The sequence below is a fragment of the Oncorhynchus masou genome, unplaced genomic scaffold (assembly GCF_036934945.1).
Source record: "Oncorhynchus masou masou isolate Uvic2021 unplaced genomic scaffold, UVic_Omas_1.1 unplaced_scaffold_6299, whole genome shotgun sequence".
NCBI lineage: Eukaryota > Metazoa > Chordata > Actinopteri > Salmoniformes > Salmonidae > Oncorhynchus > Oncorhynchus masou.
In genome coordinates, this window is record NW_027012729.1 from 1 (window position 1) to 14232 (window position 14232).

General features: G+C 43.4%; 1 pseudogene; it reads right to left on the minus strand.

The window, feature by feature from the left end:
• Window positions 1-9039: 9039 nt before the first annotated feature.
• Window positions 9040-13721, minus strand: LOC135536539 (jun dimerization protein 2-like; annotated as a pseudogene).
• Window positions 13722-14232: the final 511 nt, after the last annotated feature.

The window sequence follows — 14232 nt, forward strand, 5'->3', positions numbered from 1 at the left end:
AGAAACTTTTAAATTTCTTTGACATTTTCCTAAGGTTGGCTGCTTTGAAGAATCTCAAATATAACATATATTTTGATATTGTTCTACAATGTAGGTGTCCATCCTTTTGACTGGTACTCTATATAACATGGATATTCTGAATAAACGTGTCAACAACTGCCAGGTTATTTTTTAAGCTGTAGCCTAATATGATTGACAGCGTCAATCGAATGCCTTCAAACAACAGCTGATCAGCAATTGTGAATAGAACTGTGAGCATGCACGATCACAATTGATAAACGTCCAATTGAATTACCTAAAACATGGTCATTATGTATTGCATAATAACACAATTCTACAACAACAATAAACTGAAGTTATAAACTGACTATTTATTTAATCCGTTTGCAAGCAGGTAGGCTACACAAGTGACACAAATTGATTTGCAATGACTAGTGATATCTTCATTTCAACATATTTATTGAACAAAATGTTAGGCTACAATGGCATAGAAATTAATATGCTGGCCAACATATGCAAATGAAGCCTGTCAGTTTCATTCTGAACTTTTCCTCATAACAGGAAGCACATGACACAATAACTTCCTTTTTAAATTACCACTAGTGCAACGCTGATTGCCCGCTCGAAACCCAAGAACAGAGCATGCGTTAAACCCTGTCGTTTGATACGGTTTTCCATAAACAAAGGCCACATTAGAACGCGGATTAAACTAGTCGTTTTCTAAGTGCTTTGTTGTGGTTATTTATTGGTGCACATCAGTTCTATCGTGTTAATATTTTATGGGAAAGAGTTGATAATTGGTATCTGAATAGCCTACAACTGGCGAAAAGTTGTCAATACTACTTATAGTTAACAACAGCCTGCCTGATAGTCAACAACAGCCTGCCTGATAGTCAACAACAGCCTGCCTGATAGTCAACAACAGCCTGCCTGATAGTCAACAACAGCCTGCCTGATAGTCAACAACAGCCTGCCTGATAGTTAACAACAGCCAGCCTGATAGTCAACAACAGCCTGCCTGATAGTCAACAACAGCCTGCCTGGTAGTCAACAACAGCCAGCCTGATAGTCAACAACAGCCTGCCTGATAGTCAACAACAGCCTGCCTGATAGTCAACAACAGCCTGATAGTCAACAACAGCCTGCCTGATAGTCAGCAACAGCCTGCCTGATAGTCAACAACAGCCTGCCTGATAGTCAACAACAGCCTGCCTGATAGTCAACAACAGCCTGATAGTCAGCACCAGCCTGCCTGATAGTCAACAGCCTGCCTGATAGTCAATGATAGTCAACAACAGCCTGCCTGATAGTCAACAACAGCCTGCCTGATAGTTAACAACAGCCTGCCTGATAGTTAACAACAGCCTGCCTGATAGTCAACAACAGCCAGCCTGGTAGTCAACAACAGCCTGCCTGATAGTTAACAACAGCCTGATAGTCAACAACAGCCTGCCTGATAGTCAACAACAGCCTGCCTGATAGTCAACAACAGCCTGCCTGATAGTCAACAACAGCCTGATAGTTAACAACAGCCTGCCTGATAGTTAACAACAGCCTGCCTGATAGTCAACAACAGCCTGATAGTCAACAACAGCCTGATAGTCAACAACAGTCTGCCTGATAGTTAACAACAGTCTGCCTGATAGTTAACAACAGTCTGCCTGATAGTCAACAACAGCCTGATAGTCAACAACAGCCTGCCTGATAGTCAACAACAGCCTGCCTGATAGTCAACAACAGCCTGCCTGGTAGTCAACAGTCTGCCTGATAGTCAACAACAGCCTGCCTGATAGTCAACAACAGCCTGCCTGATAGTCAACAACAGCCTGCCTGATAGTCAACAACAGCCTGCCTGATAGTCAACAACAGCCTGCCTGATAGTTAACAACAGCCTGCCTGATAGTTAACAACAGCCTGCCTGATAGTCAACAACAGTCTGCCTGATAGTCAACAACAGCCTGCCTGATAGTTAACAACAGCCTGCCTGATAGTCAGCAACAGCCTGCCTGATAGTCAACAACAGCCTGCCTGATAGTTAACAACAGCCTGCCTGATAGTCAACAACAGCCTGCCTGATAGTCAACAACAGCCTGCCTGATAGTCAACAACAGCCTGCCTGATAGTCAACAACAGTCTGCCTGATAGTCAACAACAGCCTGCCTGATAGTTAACAACAGCCTGCCTGATAGTCAACAACAGCCTGCCTGATAGTCAACAACAGCCTGCCTGATAGTCAACAACAGTCTGCCTGATAGTCAACAGCCTGCCTGATAGTCAACAGCCTGCCTGATAGTTAACAACAGCCTGCCTGATAGTCAACAACAGCCTGATAGTCAACAACAGCCTGCCTGATAGTCAACAACAGCCTGCCTGATAGTTAACAACAGCCTGCCTGATAGTCAACAACAGTCTGCCTGATAGTCAACAGCCTGCCTGATAGTCAACAGCCTGCCTGATAGTTAACAACAGCCTGCCTGATAGTCAACAACAGCCTGATAGTCAACAACAGCCTGCCTGATAGTCAACAAACAGCCTCTGATAGTTAACAACAGCCTGCCTGATAGTCAACAACAAGCCTGATAGTCAACAACAGTCTGCCTGATAGTCAACAACAGTCTGCCTGATAGTCAACAACAGCCTGCCTGATAGTCAACAACAGCCTGCCTGATAGTCAACAGCCTGCCTGATGAAGCCTTTTCAAACTAGTTAACAACAGCCTGCCTGATAGTCAACTTAGTTGCCTGATAGTTGCAGCCTGCCTGATAGTTAAAACAGCCTGCCTGGTTAACAACAGCCTGCTGATAGTTAACAACAGCCTGCCTGATAGTCAACAACAGCCTGCCTGATAGTTGCCTGGATTAACAACAGCCTTCCTGATAGTCAACAACAGCCTGCCTGATAGTTAACAACAGCCTGCCTGAATAACAACAGCCTGCCTGATAGTCAACAACAGCCTGCCCTGATAGTCAACAACAGCCTGCCTGATAGTCAACAACAGCCTGCCTGATAGTCAACAACATCCTGCCTGATAGTCAACAACAGGTCACAGTGAAATAGATCGTTTTGTTGTTGAAACGCCAAAATGGTCGCGGGCAATTTGTTGCCCAAAAAATGACCAACACATTTCCACTCGTGACATGGTTGAACCACCGGGAAAACACAGTGACGGAGGATCACCCTCTCAAACCGACAGTAATCTGCTACGCTCGGCCATGTTGTCAACAAGGAAGTATGATGCATTGTCCAGAAAAATACTTACAATATATATTTGAATTTTCAAACTAGTCATCACTTTTGTTTTGAGCCGACTAAAACGTGGGTTTTGAATGGGGCTCATGCCTGGGATTGCATTCCATAACGAATTCAATAAACTTTTGACCCGGTGTAAATAACTCAGCATTAATAATAAGTTGTTGTTGAAAGGTTAGGATGGCGGTGGTGCAATTTCAAGCAGGGGAGATTTTTACATGACACGCTGAACACGTAAATCAAATCCCGTCAATGTCCGCAAGAGGGAGGGACTATAACTCACGTTTGGATAGCTCAATAACCAATCAAAACCCTGTTGTGATACACCATCAGCCGCCAAAAGTCACATACCAGTCGACGGTCAAAGAGCGGCCCTTGTTGGATATTTTAAGTAACGCTTCCTAATAATAATGATTATTTCACCTTTATTCCAGTAGGAGGCGATATAGATGTCAGTGTTTAGGGCGTCTTTCCATAAAGAAACATTTGTTTCAGTAGTTTCCTGAGCTGAAACGAACAGAAAACAATTACAGTTCATTGATTATACTACAGACATTAAGTAATATCACCAGCGTTTCACACACATTGTATGGACAGTTAAGGACATATCTATTTCCTTTACACATGTTCAAGCGAGAAGAAGAAAAAAAACATCGAACGGATTTACAAGAAGAAAAAAAAATCCACCTCAAAAAGACTGTGTCCCGCTATATTGCTCAGGCTGCACCACAGCGTCTATTCACAGGCGCGATCCCACTACTGAGCGGCACGGGGGCTTTGGCCTGCTCCGTTTCCGACCTGGGCCGGTGCACCCCTCCTTAGACGACCTGGTGGTCCCGGGCTCCCCCAGGAGCACCATATCGATACCGAACTTAGTGCGGACACCCGATCGGCATAGTCCACTGGAGCTCAGAACTCCTGAGCTCAAACGATCCGACAGCCTAAGCCTCCCAGCAACTTGGATTACAGGCGCACGCCACTGCGCCCGGCGAGAGACGAGAGGATTTTAAAGGCATTTGAAGTTAAATTCGTGACGTCACACCACGCGTCACACAGTTTATATGATTGTATAACGATCTCTTGTGGTGGCATATAGAATTGCAACGGTGTTCAAATTTCATTTTGTCTCGATCTGTGCTCAAAGCCTGCTCACTTGTTATGGGTGACCCAGTATGGTATGTTCTGTATTGCCGCATTCAAGACAAACTGGGAACTCGGAAATCTCCGACTTCTGACTTATGTGCATACAAGACGACTGGGAACTCGGGGAAAAGAAAGGAGTTAGACTGGAATCTTTTTGTTGGAACGGTCATCCTGCTCAGAATTCCAAGTTGGAAACTGGGGCATCTTTCTAGAGCTCCAGCTATCCAACCTGAAGATTACTGACATCATGGGATTATTGACGTCAGGAGTGGGAGGGCCAAGAGACCAGACAGAGGTGGCTGTACAGAACGGAGTGCTCAGGTTAGGGTGTAGGGTTTTGAGCTAGAGCCTGAAGGTAGGGAGGGGTCGTTCCTCTTGCTGTTCCATAGGTAAGCACCATGGTCTTGTAGTGGATGTGAGCTTATTGTGGAAGCCAGTGGAGGAGTGAGAAGGAGCAGGATGACATGGGATGGTTCAGTGTTCTGGACAAAGTTTGCTGGGGTTTGATGGCACAAGCGGGGAGTCCAGTCAACAATGATACCAGTACATCATGTATATGAAGCTAACCGTAAAGGCAGATTTGCTACATGATTTTTCCGACTTGAAATTGATTAGTGCAAATCCAACCCTTGTATTCTAGGTACTGAACTGGACATGGAAATAGGGATGAATTGCATGAATTTGAAACCCTGGGTTTGATTCCATCTATCACAGACCCTGGTTTGATTCCATCTTTCACAATGGTCTAAATCGCTGAATCTCAGTGCTAGAGGTGTCACTACAGACCCTGGTTTGATTCCATCTTTCACAATGGTCTAAATCGCTGAATCTCAGTGCTAGAGGTGTCACTACAGACCCTGGTTTGATTCCATCTATCACAGTGGTCTAAATCGCTGAATCTCAGTGCTAGAGGTGTCACTACAGACCTGGTTTGATTCCATCTATCACAATGGTCTAAATCGCTGAATCTCAGTGCTAGAGGTGTCACTACAGACCCTGGTTTGATTCCATCTATCACAGTGGTCTAAATCGCTGAATCTCAGTGCTAGAGGTGTCACTACAGACCCTGGTTTGATTCCATCTATCACAGTTCCATCTCACTGTTGTGGCATCACAGTTTGAGTGAAGGTGTCACTACAGACCCTGGTTTGATTCCATTCCTGTTTCAACTGTTGTGGCAACAGTTTGATGAACACATTCCTGTTTCAGCATGACCCCCTCGCGCACAAAGCAAGGTCCGTACGGAAATGGTTTTGTCGTGATCGGTGTGGAAGAACTTGACTGGCCTGCACAGAGCCTTAACCTCAACCCCATTGAACACCTTTGGGATGAATTGGATATTCCATATTAATGCCGCCATGATTTTGATTATATATTATATATTATATATAGTTATATATGAGCAGGTGTCCACATACTTTTGACCATATAGAGTATCTCATCATTATATCCAAATCTCCAGTAGAGAACTTTTTAGAGAAGGAGGTAGCTACCTCCCAATATGGTGAGCGGAGTATTGGCGAGTAGGTGAAAGTACTGGGCGTGTTGAAAGGAGTGGGCGTGTTGAAAGGAGTGGGCGTGTTGAAAGGAGTGGGCGTGTTCGAAGGAAAGGAGTGGGCGTGTTGAAAGGAGGGGCGTGTTGAAAGGAGTGGGCGTGTTGAAAGGAGTGGGCATGTTGAAAGGAGTGGGCGTGTTGAAAGGAGTGGTTGTGTTGAAAGGAGTGGGCGTGTTCGAGAGGAAAGGAGTGGGCGTGTTGAAAGGAGTGGGCGTGTTGAAAGGAGTGGGTGTGTTGAAAGGAGTGGGCGTGTTGAAAGGAGTGGGCGTGTTGAAAGGAGTGGGTGTCACGCCTGGTCGTAATATGTTGTGTTTGTCTTCATTTATTTGGTCAGGCCAGGGTGTCACATGGGTTTATTGTGGTGTGTTTGTCTTGGGGTTTGTGGGGTGTTGTGTGTGTGGCTTAGTGGGGTTATCTAGCAAAGTCTATGGCTGTCTGGAGTGGTTCTCAATCAGAGGCAGGTGTGTATCGTTGTCTCTGATTGGGAACCATATTTAGACAGCCATATTCTTTGAGTGTTTCGTGGGTGATTGTTCCTGTCTCTGTGTTAGTTGTCAACAGATAGGCTGTATAGGTTTTCACGTTCCGTTTGTTGTTTTTGTATTGTTTGTTTTCTTCGTATTAAACATGTCTCAAAAATACCACGCTGCATTTTGGTTTGCTTCTCCTTCACCAGACGAGAACCGTTACAGTGGGCGTGTTGAAAGGAGTGGGCGTGTAGAAAGGAGTGGGCGTGTGGAAAGGAGTGGGCGTGTTGAAAGGAGTGGGCGTGTTAAAACGAGTGGGCGTGTTGAAAGGAGTGGGCGTGTTGAAAGGAGTGGGCGTGTTGAAATGAAAGCAAGAAGCACGTGAACATTTCTGAGTAACAATTTAAGTACCTTACCGCGGTCCAAAAAGAAAGAAAAAAAAATAGCTTCTTAGCAAAGAGCAGTTTCTCAAGCTATACTTTTGCTAGGACTGTCTGGGAGTGGTTTGAGTTGGGGTGGGGGAAACTGAAAAATAGCTGATATTGTCAGAGACGTTTTGGAACAACATTATTCCAACCTTAAAGTTTGGAAATATATATAAAACACAGGTATCACCTTTTTTTTGACTCCTCTGGGCCTTTTAATATTGAAAAATACAACGGGACACTGATGTCAAATGCACAAAAATCACATCAAGTGATTACAACAATTACAAGGCTTTTCATACACAATATATATATATATGTCACTTATAAAACGGTATAAAAATAAGTATATTGAAATACAGACATTTGAATTAACAATGCCTTTTTTACATTTTATTTGTAATAAACAACAGGAGCGTAAACATTATTTCATATAGTTTTATATGTGTGCTTTTATTTTATGACGCCAGCGTCCCCTCAAATCGGATCAACCGTGATACTTCCATCGTCAAGGCAGAAGGGATAGACAACAACAACAACAACAACAAAAATGAGCATTATAATATGAAATAAAAATATGTTCCAACTTGGTAATGAACAAATCCTAGAATTGTACTACTACTGTGTACTTCAACATGGTATACTGGCTGGCTACACCTGTGTACTTCAACATGGTATACTGGCTGGCTACACCTGTGTATTTCAACATGGTATACTGGCTGGCTACACCTGTGTACTTCAACATGGTATACTGACTGGCTGCACCTGTGTACTTCAACATGGTATACTGGCTGGCTACACCTGTGTACTTCAACATGGTATACTGCTGGCTACACCTGTGTACTTCAACATGGTATACTGGCTGGCTACACCTGTGTATTTCAACATGGTATGCTGGCTGGCTACACCTGTGTATTTCAACATGGTATACTGGCTGGCTACACCTGTGTACTTCAACATGGTATACTGGCTGGCTACACCTGTGTACTTCAACATGGTATAGTACACTGGCTGGCTACACCTGTGTACTTCAACATGGTATACTGGCTGGCTACACCTGTGTATTTTCAACATGGTATACTGGCTGGCTACACCTGTAGCTGTTTCAACATGGTATACTGGCTGGCTACACCTGTGTACTTCAACATGGTATACTGGCTGGCTACACCTGTGTATTTCAACATGGTATACTGGCTGGCTACACCTGTGTATTTCAACATATACAGTATACTGGCTGGCTACACCTGTGTACTTCAACATGGTATACTGGCTGGCTACACCTGTGTACTTCAACATGGTATACAGTACTGGCTGGCTACACCTGTGTATTTCAACATGGTATACTGGCTGGCTACACCTGTGTACTTCAACATGGTATACAGTACTTCAACATGGTATACTGGCTGGCTACACCTGTGTATTTCAACATGGTATACTGGCTGGCTACACCTGTGTATTTCAACATGGTATACTGGCTGGCTACACCTGTGTATTTCAACATGGTATACAGTACACTGGCTGGCTACACCCGTGTATTTCAACATGGTATACAGTACACTACACCTGTGTATTTCAACATGGTATACAGTACACTGGCTGGCTACACCTGTGTATTTCAACATGGTATACAGTACACTGGCTGGCTACACCTGTGTATTTCAACATGGTATACAGTACACTGGCTGGCTTCACCTGTGTGCCTCTACAGTTACACATGTTTAAAATATCACAACAATCTCTTTGTTTGTCTCAGAGTCGGTAAGTGCCGGGTAACAGAGCACCATAGCGATTGATCTTAGTGTTTCCCCTTTCGAAACGATAGTTTCCACTAAATATAAATATATCACAACATATCTTCTTGCATCTGTCCCTTGTTGTTACAGTGGTTGGTTGCAGTAAGTAAACTGTGTGGCACGCAGAGATAACTGGGTTGGGCATTTAGGCTCCTCCCTCTTCCCTCAGAACCCAATCGGGTAACGTTACCAGTGTTACCGAGGCAACGGAACCTAACAACCCTTTGTCTTTTGGGCAAAAGGCAGACTTGAGTCTCCAGCTTGGCGCTCAACACACAGCACATAAGTGCTTCAACAACAAAAGCATCAGGTGATTGTTTTTAAATCTTTCGTCATCTTTGTGGCAGTTGATTTTCTTCCAGTCGAGTTCCTTCCCCTTCCTTCGGTTTCACTTTCCCTCTGTGGTTTCACTTAGGAGCCTCCAGCTTTTCGGCGGCCAGGAGTTCGAGCAGGGTTGGCCTCGCTCTCCCAGGGGTCTTGACGCTGTCGGTGCGGACGATGCAGGTGGGGCGGTGGAGGTTGAGCATCACCATTAGCTGCTGTCTCTCCATCCTCAGCTCTTCGATTTGGGCCTTTAGGGTCGGAGTTCACCACCTCCAGACGCTCCGACTCCTACAGGGAGGACAGTGAGGGGAGGGGGTGTACTGTTGGGTCATTGATTTAGCCTTTATTTAACCAGGTACACACATCGAGAACACTTTCTCTTTTGCAATAATGACCGAGGTCCCACTTTAAACAAAACTATAAGCAGGACTGGGGTGTAATGGGTTACATGTAACAGATATATTTTTTTTATGAACTGAAATCCATTACTTTACCAGCATTAAAACTGTCATCCATTAAAACTGTCATCCATTACTTTACCAGCATTAAAACTGTCATCCATTACTTTACCAGCATTAAAACTGTCATCCATTACTTTACCAGCATTAAAACTGTCATCCATTACTTTACCAGCATTAAAACTGTCATCCATTACTTTACAGCATTAAAACTGTCATCCATTACTTTACCAGCATTAAAACTTTACCAGCATTAAAAACTGTCATCCATTACTTTACCAGCATTAAAACAGTCATCCATTACTTTACCAGCATTAAAACTGTCATCCATTACTTTACCAGCATTAAAATTAAAACTGTCATCCATTACTTTACCAGCATTAAAACTGTCATCCATTACTTTACCAGCATTAAAACTGTCATCCATTACTTTACCAGCATTAAAACTGTCATCCATTACTTTACCAGCATTAAAACTGTCATCCATTACTTTACCAGCATTAAAACTGTCATCCATTACTTTACCAGCATTAGAAATATACTGAAAAGCGACATGATTACGTCTACGATTACTTTTAAGTCAGAAAAAGGATGTTTGCGAGAAGAAAAAAACCTTTGACACTTTTCTGTTTTCTCAAATCAGTGTTGAAAACAAAGGATCAAGTTTTAATTTTTTTACACTTTATTTAACTGCTCTGTCATTTATCTTTTTGCACCTCACGGGTTGTGGATGGCTGTTCTAAGTATATGTATATTTTAACCCAGTAATGGTTGAATTGAAAGTTTCAGCTGCTATCACTCATTGGTTTTTGCGACCAGTGGACAGCCAGTGAGAAAGGGGCTTTGCAACAGCTGCATTATGTGGATCCCAGCCTATGGAATAACAGCTGCATAGTGAGGATCCCAGCCTATGGAATAACAGCTGCATAGTGAGGATCCCAGCCTATAGAATAACAGCTGCATAGTGTGGATCCCAGCCTATGGAATAACAGCTGCATAGTGAGGATCCCAGCCTATGGAATAACAGCTGCATAGTGAGGATCCCAGCCTATGGAATAACAGCTGCATAGTGAGGATCCCAGCCTATGGAATAACAGCTGCATAGTGAGGATCCCAGCCTATAGAATAACAGCTGCATAGTGAGGATCCCAGCCTATAGAATAACAGCTGCATTATGTGGATCCCAGCCTATGGAATAACAGCTGCATAGTGAGGATCCCAGCCTATGGAATAACAGCTGCACAGTGAGGATCCCAGCCTATGGAATAACAGCGACATAGTGTGGATCCCAGCCTATAGAATAACAGCTGCATAGTGAGGATCCCAGCCTATAGAATAACAGCTGCATAGTGTGGATCCCAGCCTATGGAATAACAGCTGCATAGTGAGGATCCCAGCCTATAGAATAACAGCTGCATAGTGAGGATCCCAGCCTATAGAATAACAGCTGCATAGTGTGGATCCCAGCCTATGGAATAACAGCTGTATAGTGAGGATCCCAGCCTATGGAATAACAGCTGCATAGTGTGGATCCCAGCCTATAGAATAACAGCTGCACAGTGTGGATCCCAGCCTATAGAATAACAGCTGCATAGTGTGGATCCCAGCCTATAGAATAACAGCTGCATAGTGAGGATCCCAGCCTATAGAATAACAGCTGCATAGTGTGGATCCCAGCCTATAGAATAACAGCTGCATAGTGTGGATCCCAGCCTATAGAATAACAGCTGCATAGTGAGGATCCCAGCCTATAGAATAACAGCTGCACAGTGTGGATCCCAGCCTATAGAATAACAGCTGCATAGTGTGGATCCCAGCCTATAGAATAACAACTGCATAGTGTGGATCCCAGCCTATAGAATAACAACTGCATAGTGTGGATCCCAGCCTATAGAATAACAGCTGCATAGTGTGGATCCCAGCCTATAGAATAACAGTTTGAGGGAGTTCCTCCCTTCTAAACCCCTCTGTGGTATTTGGGCTCCATACTGTCAAAAACAAGTTTCATTTGAGAAGACCACGAGTGGGACTTTTATTGAAAATCCATACACCTAACAAACACATGCACACTTGTGACAGACTTAAACAGATGCAAATGATCAAGATATTTAAAGTGTCACCAACAAAAAAAGTCAACAATAGACCGATAGAAAATGCAACATGCAAATATCATTTTTCAGTAGTGCTCACAATATGCCAATTCCATGACCAAAATTGATAATTCAACTGGACGCAATGAGCCCAATCAGTCCTCCATTACAACACAATCATAAACAACAGAGTTGGCTAATCATGCTCAAGCTAATCTATATTTCCATATTTCCAAGTCCTATTCTTGAAGATCGAAGGAGTATTAAATTAATTAGAATGACTAGAAATCTGACAGACTTTGTTTCTTAAATGTAAAGATATAGCCTAATCATATTATTATCTGTAGTAGAAAGCAATGGGTTAGAATTAAGTCTACATAACCCCATAAAGTAAAATGCAACATATATTTATGGCCAGCTATGTACACGACAGCATTGATTTATCCTGCAATAAATGTTGTTCAATTGGTAATATACATTTTGTGTCTTCTTCTAATGCTTCTTGAAAGTAATTTAAAAGTATCTGAGAGTAATCAGATTACTTTGGGTAATCCAAAAGTTATGTTACCGATTTATAATTTGACAAGTAACTAGTAACTGTAATGGATTACATTTAGAAAGTAACCTTCCCAACCTTGACTATGACGTGAATGCCTGACGGAGAGCACTCATCACGTCTTTATTAACCTCCACATAGATTCTTCACGAATGATTTAGAAGTTACCATGCAATCTACTCTAGATTCTACAGCCAATTTGCAAAGAACACCAGAGTAAATAGTATATATAAAGAACACCAGAGAATATAGCATATATAAAGAACACCAGAGAATACATAAAGAACACCAGAGTATATAGTATATATAAAGAACACCAGAGTATACATAAAGAACACCAGAGTATACATAAAGAACACCAGAGTACACATAAAGAACACCAGAGTACACATAAAGAACACCAGAGTACACATAAAGAACACCAGAGTATACATAAAGAACACCAGAGTACACATAAAGAACACCAGAGTACACATAAAGAACACCAGAGTACACATAAAGAACACCAGAGTATACATAAAGAACACCAGAGTACACATAAAGAACACCAGAGATACACATAAAGAACACCAGAGTATACATAAAGAACTCTGCCGCCATTTTGAAAAAGAAAAGAGACTAACCCTTTGGAGGAAGTCTGTTCTCTCCTTCTTCTTGTTCCGACATCGTGCTGCTGCCACTTTGTTCTTATCTACTCCTCCGTCTCCTCCTCCTTCGTCCTCGTCCATCTGCAGGGAGAAGGAAGTATTGTGATTAGCTAATGGTGACCTTATTCAAGGCCTGCTTATTATTAAATATAGTTATTCCAACCTTGGGTTCTATCTTTCCTGCATTTTATACTCCTGATGCAGTGGTGTTTCACTCTAGTTTGTTTATTTTGAATTTCAAGTAACAACGTCTCAGCTATACCTGTGCTTGCCATCTTGGAGGCAAAAGTGAATAGTTTCAGAGAACCCAGATTGAAATGATTAAAGGCCCAGTAGAGTCAAAAGCAAGTTTCCTGTGTTTTACATATACAGTGGGGCAAAAAAGTATTTAGTCAGCCACCAATTGTGCAGGTTCTCCCACTTAAAAGATGAGAGAGGCCTGTAATTTTCATCTTAGGTACACTTCAACTAGGCAGACAAAATGAGGAAAAAAAATCCAGAAAATCACATTGTAGGATTTTTCTGAAATTGGCAACTTGGTAGAGCTAAACAGCTGACAATATCTAAACATCAGTCGATCATAAAAAAAACATGGCATCCCTCGAAAATATCAACAGTGTGGCACCGTTCTCCTCCTCTTCCTCCACCTCCTCCTCCTCACCTCTCCCTTGATAGCAGTGAGCGGCCTCTTGCCCAGTCGTCCCAGGATATGCAGCGGTGACAACATGGCGCCCAGGTTCCTGAAGTCCTGTGCCAGTTTGAGCTGGTCGGTGAGCGTAGTGGCAGAGATGCCGGCCAGCAGGCCCAGGCTGGGCAAGGAGCCGGCCGTCAGGGAAGGGTCAGGGATCTGACCGGGCATCATGTCAGACCCAGCTACCATACACCACCGCTGTGGAGACAGAGAGGAGAGGGAGAGAGGAGAGGACGGGAGAGAGGAGAGGACGGAAGGGAGAGAGAGAGGAGAGAGAGAAGGGAAAGGAAGGGAGAGAGAGGGAAAGGAAGGGAGAGAGAGAGAGAGAGAGGAAAGGAAGGGAGAGAGAGAGGGAGAGAGAAGGGAAAGGAACGGAGAGAGAGAGAGAGAGAGAGAAGGGGAAAGGAAGGGGAGAGAAGGGAAAGGAACGGAGAGAGAGGGAAAGGAAGGGAGAGAGAGAGAGAAAGAGAGAGAGAGAGAGAGAGAGAGAGAAGGGAAAGGAATGGAGAGAGAGGAGAGAGAGAAGGAGAAGAGGAGAGGAGAGAGAGAGAGAGAGGAGAGAGAAGGGAGAGAGAGAGAGGAGAGAGAAGGGAAAGGAAGGGAGAGAGAGAGGAGAGAGAAGGGAGAGAGAGTGGGTAAAGGAAGGGAGAGAGAGAGGATAGAGGTTAAGATTAAAATCATCCTGTCAATGACTGATGCAATAACATTATTAGTCACGTCAGAAACAACCACACAGAGAAGAAGAAAAAGGGAGGTTTATTTAATGTCCAAAACATTTCAACCGTAGGATATTTTCCTTTCCCAGACAGTTTAAAAGCTACTGTCCAATATCCT